This window comes from Cuculus canorus, chromosome 7 (assembly GCF_017976375.1).
Source record: "Cuculus canorus isolate bCucCan1 chromosome 7, bCucCan1.pri, whole genome shotgun sequence".
NCBI lineage: Eukaryota > Metazoa > Chordata > Aves > Cuculiformes > Cuculidae > Cuculus > Cuculus canorus.
Window position 1 is genome coordinate 4,420,035 of NC_071407.1, and position 13,333 is coordinate 4,433,367.

The following is a 13,333-nucleotide window of genomic DNA, read 5'->3' on the forward strand; positions in this document are numbered from 1 at the left end:
TGAGCAGCTACAAATCCTGTACAAGTTCCACAAAGGAGCATTATCCATAAAGAGAGCTTGGAAACCAGTGAACTAGAGAATAGGAATGAAGCGTTAATGAAAGACGAAACAATGAAGAAAGGCAACTGCATCAACTGACAGTTATTTATACACCTATTTTAGAAAAACTCTAGATTTCTCTGGTGATGGAGCATTTCAAAGCTCATGGCACACGCATTATGATTAGAAAAAATAAAACTACTGTTACTTGATATTAAGGACTGCTCAGTAAACGAACTTTTGTTTTGTCACAGTGGAAGGTCTTTGTAAGATCTTGAAATAATCTTTAAGCGCTAGAAAAATGGGAGAAAAGTAAAACCAAAACCAAGAAAAACATGTCTCTAAAATATTATGGCAGAAATCCAAATGTCTCTCTCCATTAAATTTTCTTCATAATGATCAAGATACGTCACCAGCTTTACAACACTCATTAATATTACTACTGTTTGCAATACACAAACATCAGTACTAACTAACCTGATGCAAATTTAGTTCTTTAGTTAAATATAGTCCATGGGAACTGAAGAGATCTCAGATCTGCTTGCTCTACAACTGAAATGGCACATCTAAGAAACAACAACATGAAATTATTGCCCGAGTTCATCTGTTATTGCCAAAAAGGGATGTTTCTTGTCACAGAGTTCATGAAAGCAGTCAAACTTTAATGTTACTTGAAGTTTTGCTTTTATAATGTTCAGTTTCTTGTTTAAATCATAGGTTCTTAGAACAGTTTGGGTTGGAAGGGACCTTTGAGATAACCTAATAACATCCCCTCTGCCACGGGCAGGGACACCTCCCACTGGATCAGGGTGCTCAAAGCCTCATCCAACCTGGCCTTGAACACCTCCAGGGATGGGGCAACAACAACTTCTCTGGACATCCTGTGCCAGGGCCTCACCATCCTCACAGTAACTAATTTCTTCCCAATATCTAACCTAAATCTCCCCTCTTTCAGCTTAAAACCATTCCCCCTCATCCTCCATGCCCTTTAAAGCGTCCCTCCACAGCTTTCCTATCGCTCCCTTCAGGTACTGGAAGCCTGCTAAAAGTTCTCCCCAGATTCTTTACTTCTCCAGGCTGAATCTCTCAGTCTGTCCTCACGGCAGAGTTGCTCCAGCCCTCGGATCATCTCTGTGGCCTCCTCTGGACTCTCTCCAACAGATTCATGTCCTTTTTACGTTGGGGGCCCAGAAAGCAGTGATTCAAATGAGGTCCCACGATAGCGGTGTCGTATCACTCCCCTCGCCCTGCTGGTCATGCTTCTTTTGATGCAGCCCAGGATATGGTTGGCTTTCTGGGTTGCAAGTGCACCATGCCATGTTAGCTCATGTTTTACCGCTCATCCAGCATCCCTTCCCCTCTAGCATGTCAATCACGCGACAGAGCTTGGTGGTGTCGGCAAACTTGCTGAAGGTGCACCCAACCCCTCTGTCCATATCTCTGACAAAGATTAAACACTGTTGGTCCCAACACAAACCCCTGAAGAGCATCACGTGTCACTGGTCTCCACTTATCTACCGAGCCATCCATACATCAAATCCATGGCTCTCCAATTTAAAGACAAGGATGTTGGCACTGGAACAGGCTGCACAAGGAGGTGATTGACTCACCTTCCCTGGAGGTGTTTAAGGGACAGGTGGATGAGGTGCTGAAGGGCATGGTTAAGGGAGCGTTAGGAGTGGTTGGACTCGATCCAGTGGGTTCTTTCCAACCTACTGATTCTACGATTCTATGTCATGCGGGACAGTGTACAATGCTTTGCAAAAGACCAGGTAGATGACATCAGTTACTCTTCCTTTATCCACCAAAGCTGCTGCCTCATCACAGAAGGCCACTATATTTGTCAGGCATGATAAGTGATGCCCTGTTGCTTGTTACCAATCACCTTGTGATTTTCCATGTGCCTCAGTGTAGTTTTCAGGAGGATCCACCAGGCACAGATCCTCCTTTTTAATATAAGTCACTTTGTTTCCTTTTAGAAATAAAGAAACTGATTTTTATTTCTAAAATGGATCAATGCCCAGAAAATTGCACTGGGCGTGGTAAAAACATAAATAATCTTATATTATTATTATTATTATTATTATCATCATCTCAAGTTTTCACATAAACTCAGATTACTCAGAAGCCATGCACTCAGTAACTTCTATGTGGATTCTCAGCAGAGTTTTTGTCCTTGTTCTCAAATACTTCATTACAGTTCTCAGCAATCAAAGAGGCAACCTCTGATCAGTCCTTAGAAGGAGACAGTACATGCATTTTGTGAATAGGCTGCAAGATACACAGATAAGTAGGTGCTCCTGTAATATCTCAACATTTTCCAAACTCTCTTCCTTCCTTTTTCTCATTATTTAGTTGAACTTTGCTTAAGAAACCTTAAATCTACAGTCCAAATGTCAGATCTTACCCCATGCCCCTTGACTCCAAGCGATTTATATAAAATAGACAATGTAAACTGAAGTTGAGATGTTTCAACTTTCTGGGTATTTTTTGCCGTTTCTCAAACAATTTTAACATGTTAGTTCTGAGACGTAAAATATCTTAGAGCAAATAAATCCAGAACGCTTTCAGCAAAACTGCCCTTCATACTGGACAGAAATGATGCACATCGTATACCTCACTGTGTGTCTCCTCTATTTTTAAGTCATGAATTGAAAGGGATACTTGTAAAAAATATTATTTACTAAATCACTGTACTTGCACAATGGACAGAAGAACACTTTCACATTACAACTTCATAAAGTAACACGAGCATCTTTTCATGTAAAATACCATCAGGTATATTAAATAAAATAAAATCTGTTGATTTAAATAACAACATTCTCACCGATTTTTGCTCATACTAAGAATTGAATGTCAATTCAGAAAAAGAAAAAAAACAGTCATGTTATAGTCAATTTCCAAACATTCATAAATGATACTACATGTCAATAATATTGCCTAATCCTGCCTTCACAGCCTTTAAAATTCATAGGAGGAAATTCCTAAGTACTGGGTAAAGTACAGAGGGACAGACTTGAGATAAAATAAACCTAGATTCTTCTCCCCACTTCCTACAAGTTTAGTTTGTAGGGCTGGCTGCTAAGCTTGTAAAATAATAAAGCAATTGGATAAACTAAGCAAATGGAAACAAAAGAGAAAGGGAAAAATGGAACCCCAAAGGCTGGTTTTATCAATCCCAGAGCAGCCATCCACTCTTCAGAGGAAATTTATTCTTTGCCTGAGAGAGGGAACGTTGGCCACCACAGCAGGACTCACAGACTCCTTTCTGAAAGTGACTTGGAATACTTCATTTCCACCTCAAACAGCTGCTGGAGATTAAAAGAAATATTCTATTCTCCTAACCCTATTTTTTCTATAAACCAAGAACTAGATACAGATGTATTTTCACTAATTCATGACATTTTTGGCCATGGAAAGAAAGTACTGCTAACTGAAATGGATAAACAGAATAAAACTCTCATTTATTGAGGTTTTTTTCTCAGATGATTAGCTTAATATAGAACAATTGTTAGATATCCCTACTTTTAGGTAGATATCAGGCGTACTTTTGGACACAGTTTTTCTGAGAAATGGATTATCAGCAAAAAAAGAAGAGTAAACCGTAGTGAATACTGAGGGTCTGTTTGTTCTCAGTATTTGAAAGCCTCTGATTTTTCATATCAACTATACCGGATCTTCACAGATGATACATTGCAGTAGGCAATCCCTGACAATGAACATATTCGCATGATGTAGTCGTACATCGTCTTCCCTAGATGAATCAGCTTCATGCTTTCGACCATTTAGCCTCCTGTTCACTCTAATACTCTAATAATGACCTCTCTTCATCTTCTCTTTCGTTAATTATTCCTAGTGCCATGAAAGGCTCTAATGCTTTAGAATCCGTCTAGCTGTGTCTTGACAAACCGAACTGGTACCTGTTTCTACTTAACAAGAGTAGGATTCTAAAGTTCTCATTTAATTGACAAGAATTTTTGCCTTTTTAAGGCTTTTCTGCCCACGTCTTGCACAGCTTGTCATTTTTTCTGGCCATGGCATTTCCTTAAGGGGGTAACGCAGTAAAACATATTTATTTACTTGTGACATAAAAAGACAAATCAAATACATATATATTACTTCTCTACTGGTGTATCTTCATACTCTTTGACAGATACATTTTTCAACTTTCCCTTAATGTCTTGTTCGCTATTGAATCTATTTTGCTAATGTATACTGCTCTTTTTTGCTCTCACAGTTTGCTCTTCCATTTTATATCAGCGTTACCCTTTGTAACAAGGCAGCAGCAAATTACACTTCGCTGTCAATGGGTTATATTTCTGGAACACATTTCAAAAAAAATATTCACAATTCAAGCTAATAAAAAGTGAAAATAAATAGTTGTCAAGAACTCATAGGCTACTTTAGAATATGCTGAAACGGAGCCGAGTTAGCCACTCTGAAGGCTGAACTTGACAATGTCCACATTTAAATTAATAGGGGATTTCTTGACGTTTATGTAACCCAAGGTTTTGTCATCGTCTTAAGACAGAAACGGCTCTCAATTTATTTAAATTCTACAGAATTGACTCAAATATTCCACCAAGGTCTTCATAACACTAATTCTCAAGATGAAAACATTACTGACTGCTCTCTCAACTTTGAGAAATACGTGCTAAGATGAAGCGGTTCAGGACATAAGACACCTGAATAACCTACCTTACAAACACCTAGACGGCTGCATTAGGTTTTCACCCTGCAATAATGAAAAGACTAAACTATCCTCAAGTGCATCACACTTGCCAGTGGAGAAAAGTACTCCAGATGACATGGAATAATCCCAGTCAAAGGAACCAACTCAAATTCTCTCACGAACCATAAGCCACGTATTTATAAAAGTCAGGGGCTTGGTTCTTTTTCTATTCCAACTGGCTCAAGATTTAACTATAGATCTTTCCTTTAAGTCCCACATAGGAAGAATTCTCTCTATTCTTTGGGAAGTCAGCAGGGGAAGCAGTGCATCCGTAAACCCACCACAAAGGGTTTCTCTTCAGTGTCAGAAGGTAAAGGGAGACTAATGGATCCTTTCTTACTCTGTGTGCTTCTTACAACCCCAGTCCTGGGGAGCTGTAAGGCCTCCCAGGTGTTACAGGAGTGACAGCTCTTGCTTTTGTGGACACATTAGGGAAACAAACACATACACAGCAAGGATTCGTACCTCAGCTCACTATATCACCAAAATAAACATTGCGTAGATGTACATACTTGCATGGGTTTCCTTCTCATTTAAAAAAAATGGTTCACACATGGGCTACAGTCCCTTATAAAACAAAGTATTTCTTCTGAACGAGTTCTCTAAGCCATCGAGTCTCTCTCAGTTTTGCCTCATCAAACTTTAAAAACATTATAGTTCTATTAATTAGCATAATTTATACTGGTTTATATTTTATCCTAATAGGTATTTTCCTGTAATGCTACACATTCTATTTACAAGATAAATAATAAGAAGAAAAATAAATAGAGGACCTGGGGAACGGTCCATCAGGTGATGAAGACCTCTAATTCAGACTTTTATTTGCACTCATAATAAAGTTTATCTATTATTTTCTTTTCCTTAGAAGTTAGAAAGTTTGTTTGCCCAGAGTACTGGCCATCTTCTTTTGGCTCAGGGTAGTATATCTAAATAAACAGTCACCAGAATTACTTCTCTACTTTGGCAAAAGTTATTAAATAGTTTCTGCAAAGGGATGTCGGTCAGTAAATTCACTGACACATCAGTAAAAGCTATCAGAGTAAGCAAATAATCCTCATTTCAAAAATAAAGTGTGTGTTTTTAAACAGAGAAAATCCCCAAATGAAAATAATAATAATAGAACAGTAGTAATAACACCGATAATAAAACCAATGATAATACCAATGATAATACTGATGATGATGATGATGATAATAATAATAATAATAATAGAAATACCTACATGGAAAGATTCTCCAATTCACAGTAAAGCATGAAAATGATTGGTAGTAAAACTGTTTATTTAGCCTGCCCAAAAAATAGCTGCAAGCCAACCAACCATTTGGCAAATGAGCACGCAGAACCCGGAGTGAGATCATGATACTTTATTAGGAGTTTCAGGTTCGTGCTGTGGTTATTGGTCTAAATCTGGAAGGTGACAGTTTGGGACGTCTGGTCGTTTTAGTTTAGGGCAAAGACTCCATTTGTCTGCTGCTCTGTGTGAGTTCTGAGTTGGCAGATTCATTGAGGCTGATCTCTTCTCAAACCACCCCAGAACTGTCTAATTTAAACTATCATCTGTTCCACTAGACAAAGAAGATTTCTTTTAAATAGAATTTATTTGGATAAGCCCATATATTCAAAGTACAATGTGAATCATTGCTGTTACTGTATATATATAAATAATAAAAATTGTTTCGGTCTGTATCAAAGTCAATCAGTGTTAGATGTAATTGGTGGAACTCATTATTTTAAGTCAAGCATGACAGTTTTACAATTACAATATGTATTTAGTTTAAATTAATGCTATCCATAAAGGAAACATGAATTCTACAAATCAGTAGCGAAGCATCTAACTGCCAGTACAGAGCTCACAACTCATCAAAAACAAACACCTTTTCAATAGCTAAAATTTATTGTTTATGCCCTTTACGTTTCAACATAAGTTTTAAATATCTCTAAAATTTCTGTTAAGGTTTATTAAAAGTGCTACTTGCTATTAATCTTCTAAAATACTCTCCTTGGAATGTTCTTGAGTTTAATTTCTCTCTATGTATAACAAGTCTGCCACCTAGTGCTTTATGGGCACCTCAAGTATACGTTTTATTTGACATATTTTATTTTTTAATAAAAGATGTCGTGCTTTAGGTCCATGAATGAACATACATGCATGTTTCCCTACACAGAGAATGCTTAAAATCCACATTGTATTTTCTTGCTGACAGATTGCATTACATTTCAACAGCTATCAGACCACGTACGCATTTCTTGACCAGCATACAACCGCCTTATAACTGCCCTTTTTCTGTGAGATCTGATTGGTGCAAGTGGAAAAGGTAAAATCTGTAATTTATTTTATTAAAAAGAAAAGGCAAAAAAAAAAAAGTATGATGTCAGTATAGTATAAGAAATATCAGGGAAGCCAACAACGCTTTGGCCCAGTGAAGTTCTACATACAGTCTCTTATTCAGCGAGGAGTGGTGCTGTAACCCCAAAACCGAAGAACACCTTAGAATGGGCTCTGGACTAAATCTTACTCATATCACCACCTCGGGATCCAGCAGTAACAACTTTTAGGAAGGGGCAAAATAGAAATAGTAGATGAAAGACAAAAGCCAAGGAGTGATGAAGAAAAGGAAGCATAAATACGTTCTATTCACAAGAAAAGCTTCAAGCAGCAAAGCTGGAGCAGCTCAAGAACTAATTTATGGTAGATCTCAGTGTGCCACCCTCACACTGAGAGCAACTGGATCAACTCTGGAGGTGTTTAAGGAACGGGTGGATGAAGTGCTGAGGGACATGGTTTAGGGAGTGTTAGGAATGGTTGGACTCGATGATCCGATGGGTCCTTTCTAACCTTGTGATTCTGTGAAGTAGTCAATCGAGATCCAGCCCCCATCAGCTCCTACAACATTTTGCTTCACAAAAGATTGCTTTTATCTGCTTATGTCCGCTCTCCAGTGAAGGGGATGACTTAGACTGCTGCCACACCACTGTCAGCAAGTTAGATCACATGAGAAATTTTGGCACAGTATTTTGTGAGATTTCTTGTAACGGTTTAATTCCCCCTTTTTTAATGAATTTACATATTTAACATATTGTAATATATGTAATTGCTACTGAAAAACAGCACTTTCATTACTTTACCCTCTTTGTTTCTTTGAAGTCCTGTTGTGTCAGCAGTCATGGGGCTAATGAAGCTCCAGGACTGGACTAGAATATTTACGAGGTCCTACAGCCAGAAGCAAAATTTCCTTCTCTCTCCCCAGCTCCCTGCACAGATACCAGATATTATCTTCACAGTTTTCACTGAACATACATTTCATGCTTCCCCACCAATTTAGGACATGAAAGTATCATTCTTCATCTTTGTGAGTTGCTGACACACTGAGAGAACTCCTTATTGCTATCCTTTCAACATGTACACCAAGGAAACAAGCAATAGTGTTAACGACCTTATGGCTCAGTTTAGAATGCCATTGTAAAGCCATAAACCAATTACTCAGGTAACTCCCCAAAAAGTTTTGCAAAATATTTAGTAGTTTACATACAATTGTTGTTTTTTTTTTCCTGCTGTGTACTTTAAGTAGGAAAAAAAGAGCCAATAAAATGTATCCAAAGGCAATTTAAAAAAAAAATAAATTAAAAAAATTTAAAACATTAAAAAAAAATTTTAAAAAAACCCCTATGAATATTATTTTCCTACTAGTCATCTTTTTAGTGATAATTATCTGAGAAGTGATGTTTTCCCTGGCTTTGCATTTCCTCCTTCCACATCCACAAGGTGGACTAGAAAAGCTCAGCGGTGCCAGTGCTCCGTAGTTCATCTGACCCTTAAGGCTCCTGCAGATGGGGCCACCATCTCCCTTGTGTGCACGCTTCATCCCAGGAAAAGATCTCAAATAGTGGTTGATGAGTCACTGTGTGAAGCCATATACAACTAGTATTGCATAAAACACTGAGATAAGGGAAAGATTAGAAGATCACAGAATCGTTCAGGTTGCAAAAGACCTTTAAGATCAAAGTCCAACCATAAACCTCACACTGCCAAGTCCACCACTAAACCATGTCCTTAAGATCTGTAGGAGGAAACGCAATGAAAGTAGGGGAATAGTTAAAATTTCCACGTTCTTTCAGGTTCTTTTATCTACAGATATTCATGCTTCGTCTTTTAAAGGCTGTAAATCCAACAACTATCTCCATCAGAGGCATAGATATGGATAAATGATCAATACATAGGTTTTAATTCTAAGAAAAGCCATGATTCATTAAGCCCCACCTCATTTTAATTCTCTTCGTAAGTGACCCATCCTTCCTGACCTCTGTTCATTCGTGGCTTCTCTAATCCCTCTATCAAACCCAAAAGTGGGTCTCCTCTGCAGCACAGAAAACTCTACAGCTTTACTCTCCTGAATGCAAAAGGCAAGCTTCTGCTTCTTCTTGAGTTCACACAGAGTCACCAACCCCCAAAAATAACTGTCCAGCCCAAAGATAAGCACTAGATTAAGCAAAACTGTTAATTTATTGTAATTTTATTGCATTGCGACTACATTCTTACTGCGCATTGCCGAGAAAATCTTCTCAAATGTATAAAAGTTTCATTCTCTAAAGTGACATGCCTACTCTGAAAGAGTAACCAATCTGCAGAGCCAAATGGAGAAGCCACTTGTTCTCTTCATGGTTGATGGTAGCACCCTGAAATAATAAAAAGTGCTTCTAAACATGTTTTTAAAGGGTAAAAAGGAATAAGTAACGAAGGTATGTAAATCCACGTACATTTTTTCAGCTACATTTTCTTAGCTGGCTACTAGACTGGTACTATTTAGGTGGGATGGGCAACTCTTGAGTGCTCAACTCATCTGGAAGTCCTAACTATACAGGCGAACAACACAATTTACATTCAAAATACTGATCCGTTGTAAGCTTTTATGCTCCACACGTAGTAGTATCAGCTGTACTTCATGTTTCAAATGTGGCATCCGAACTGTGACACTCAAAGCAATGTACATAAACCAGACATTTTGGAAAGTTTTTGACCTTAGAAATACAGATATCTAAAAGAGGTTTATGAAGCAGAGTATCGCGTCCTTTCAAAACAAGTGATTGTTAGCATGCGTATAAATCACTGTCTGTATAGTAACAAATAATGAAATGTAAATTTAAACTCTCATTTTCTCTCGAACTCTGATTTAACTATTTATCTACCTATCATTTAAAGCTTTGTGGCTGTATATACGCAGGTCAAAATCACAGAAGTGGCATTTGTCCCATTGGTGCCTCCTAATCAGTCTAAAACCATCTGGTTTTGCTGCATGTTGCTTTGCTCCCAGAAGCACTGATTCCAACACCAATGCATTTTTAATGCTGACATGCAAAGAACTAATCCAGCGATTTGGATGCATCCTTTGCCATGTCGGTGTCACTGTTACACATCATGCTAGCTGAGATACCAAAGAACAATAACAACATCAAATACTAACGCACCGTAACAAAACATTATATTTTTGGTTTGTGTACATGCATAAGTTAGCTGCATAAACATCTCCAGCCTCCACTCAGAATTCATTTATGTGGATTGAATCGGCTTCGGATCATTCACAGAAAGACTGGCTTCTAACAGAAAGGCCATGGGGTGCGCAGCCTCCCCACCAGAAACACAGCGACACAATCCAGAAGCACACTGGTACATAACCTACACGAATACTTTCACAGAGAAACAAAACTGGGGCTTTTCAATTTATGAAGTTTTTTTGTGTACTCACATTCTTCTTACGTATATGAAATATTTGATTTTGAAATATAAGATTTCCCCTGATATTCCTAAACAGTGGCATATCAGTAACGTTTTGCTCAAGACAACCTCCCTCTTACAAAGTTTCTGAACTGCAAATTGCTGTATGCAAAGAGAGAAATACCACTCTGTTTGTCCATTTGCTCTACTCTTCCCCTGGCACTCATATTCAGCCACTACCAACCACAGGGTACTAGAATAGATAGCCCATCACGCAGCTGCTCGTGCTTTCTTACACATCCAATATTTTTCTAATTTTTGTATCTATGAGGCTCATTGTCATTCTCCTTCTCTCTGAGAAGTATGTTTGTACTTTTTCAATCATGCAGTGAAGTCATGAAGAATGAAATGAAAATAATTTTAATAGAAGCAGTGGGCGACAATTTTCACACAATCTGGGCGATATAATGTTGCGTGCCCTGTCTATCAGGCATTTCCTACTCCACTTTTAGTAAATTTTGATAATTTAAAGTAGAGCTCACGTCCAATGCTGCCGTGCTTTGAAATGCCATATCAGAATGAAATCTGATGTTTAACAAACCGTTCCCGTTATCTCTAGGATTTGATGGCTTTGTTGCTATCTGCATTTATCCCTTTGGCACAGTATCTGTATTTACATTAAATCCCTACAATGTTTCAGCATGACACTTCCTATATAAATCTCATTCCTTTTGATCACGTTAGACCTTTCTGTAACGTTCCTGCTTTCAGTTGTTCTCAGATCAGTTCTGCCATCATAAGATCCACGTACAGAGTTTATATTCTGCTTATTTTCCTATATCACTATGAAAGTGAGTTGGACTCAATGATCCTTGTGGGTCCCTTCCAACTCGGGACATTCTATGATCCTATGAAAAGAAACAAGTAAGAAAGAAAGTAAAACAACCTGTGCTACCCTACTGGCTATACTATCGTAAACAACCTATGGATGTTAATACCAGAACCCACGTCACCAGCAGTCTGTTCCCCTTTCCTAGGCTTGAGGTGGCAATGACAGGCAAGAGGGAAGAGAGGACGAGGCAAGAACTACGTAAGCTGGGAAGAGGGCTGAAAGAGATGAAAAAAAGCTGAACTTTTACAGGGCAGTGGGTATTCACAATACCACAAGTCGCAGAAAGCTCCTCTAAGGTAACAAGCATCCTCCATCCACAGTCTGCTGTTAAAGAGAAATTGAGGTCATCCAATATCGTACAAAAGTTAGCCATACACTGAGGACTGAATCCTAAGGTTTTGGCTTCAAAAAATATTCCAATTTAGGGCAGTATTAGCACAAATGAAAAAAAGATAAAATTTGAAAACTTAAAGCTGGTCATTTTGAAGATGGTGAAACTCAAGCATATGACTAAATCTTTCCTGAAGAAGATCCCAACCATGCAGCAAATTACTAGTTTAATTCCTGCTTTTGTACCATTCACTGATATTGATTTTAAGGGGTAGAAACAAATGTGTCTATAATTTTTATTTCACATAAGCATATGTATGTACAGTCTGTTTTTCTTCAATATTTTCCTCCCTCCTGAGCAATAACTGTTCTGGTGCTGCAAAAATAAGAATATTCTTCACTTCAGGGAGTAGTAAAGCAGCAATATAAGTGTCTAAAGAGAATGCTTCTTACAAAGTACTGAAATAAGCACAGGAAAGTACCACCAAAATGCCTATTTTGTATGGAAGTGAAACATTTTCTTATATAAATTATAGCCTATGGTAAGGTCATATTTTAAAATGCTTATCTAGATAAGAAATTGGAGCATGTCTTTATGAGATATATATATTTTAATACATGATTTAGCAGGTAATGGACGGTGCTGATAAGCAATTGTCATTGAAATCTTAGGTCAGTCAGTTATCCACAAATTAATAAATTATTTCACATTGTGATGCATCAGCCACAAAATGAAGAAATACAGAATACCATTATTTCAAATTAGCACAGGCTCCTTATTAGCTCCAGATAAAGTAACTCTGAAAATCATTTATATACAAAATTTTAAACCACTGAAAGTATTAAATGAAGAATTATCATTCCAGAACAACTAGATCTCTAAAATATTTTGAAATCAGACAGAAGACAAATAATAGGAATGAATAAAAGGTGAAAGGGTATCTTGAATATGGTCTAATTTGTCTCCAAAATTTATTAGAGCCAACCTGCAACATAATAGCAAAAAAAAACCAAAAAAAATGGAGGAGTTTCATGGAGGTGTTTGAGGTCTACAAATCACGTTGTCAATTTTTCCCATCTCTTTAAATTTAACAACATTTATTTTTCAACAGCAAAACTAATGTTGATACACACATAAAAAATAACCTCCATTACACTGTATTCATAGTATGAACTTCTCATGTACTTATTATCTAGTTCCATATCTACAAAATCCAAAACATTCATAGACGCAAAAATTCATTCTTCAAAATAAGAAAATTTCTGCTTTTAAATAAGAAACATTTCTAAGCAACCAACCAGTGGAATTGAATTTCTTTGATCATCAGCATCATTAGAACACACTTTAAAGCAGTATCTCCATATTGGTCTACTTTATGTCAACAATGTTAACGGTGTCTTCAAAACGTTTGAAGTATTACATTTGAACTTAACTTCTCTGTGAGGGGAAGAAAAGAAAACCAAAACAACCCACATCAAATTTCTTTTCTACCTGGCAAGAGGAATAAATGTTTTAGGCCTAGGGATATGTCTGTATCTGCAATATAGTATGTGTCAATTTTGTTCTGTAAAACATATCTTGCAGATGCAAAGCATCGAAGGTAGGAAAGAAACATTAGTAATAAACGAA

The 13,333-nt window shown here is 37.4% G+C and overlaps 1 protein-coding gene across 4 annotated transcripts in view; it reads right to left on the bottom strand.

Annotated features, from left to right (window-relative positions):
* ATRNL1 (attractin like 1) overlaps positions 1–13,333 on the bottom strand; it is a 511,034-nt gene that overhangs the window by 312,843 nt on the left and 184,858 nt on the right. The gene's annotated exons all lie outside the window — the stretch shown is intronic.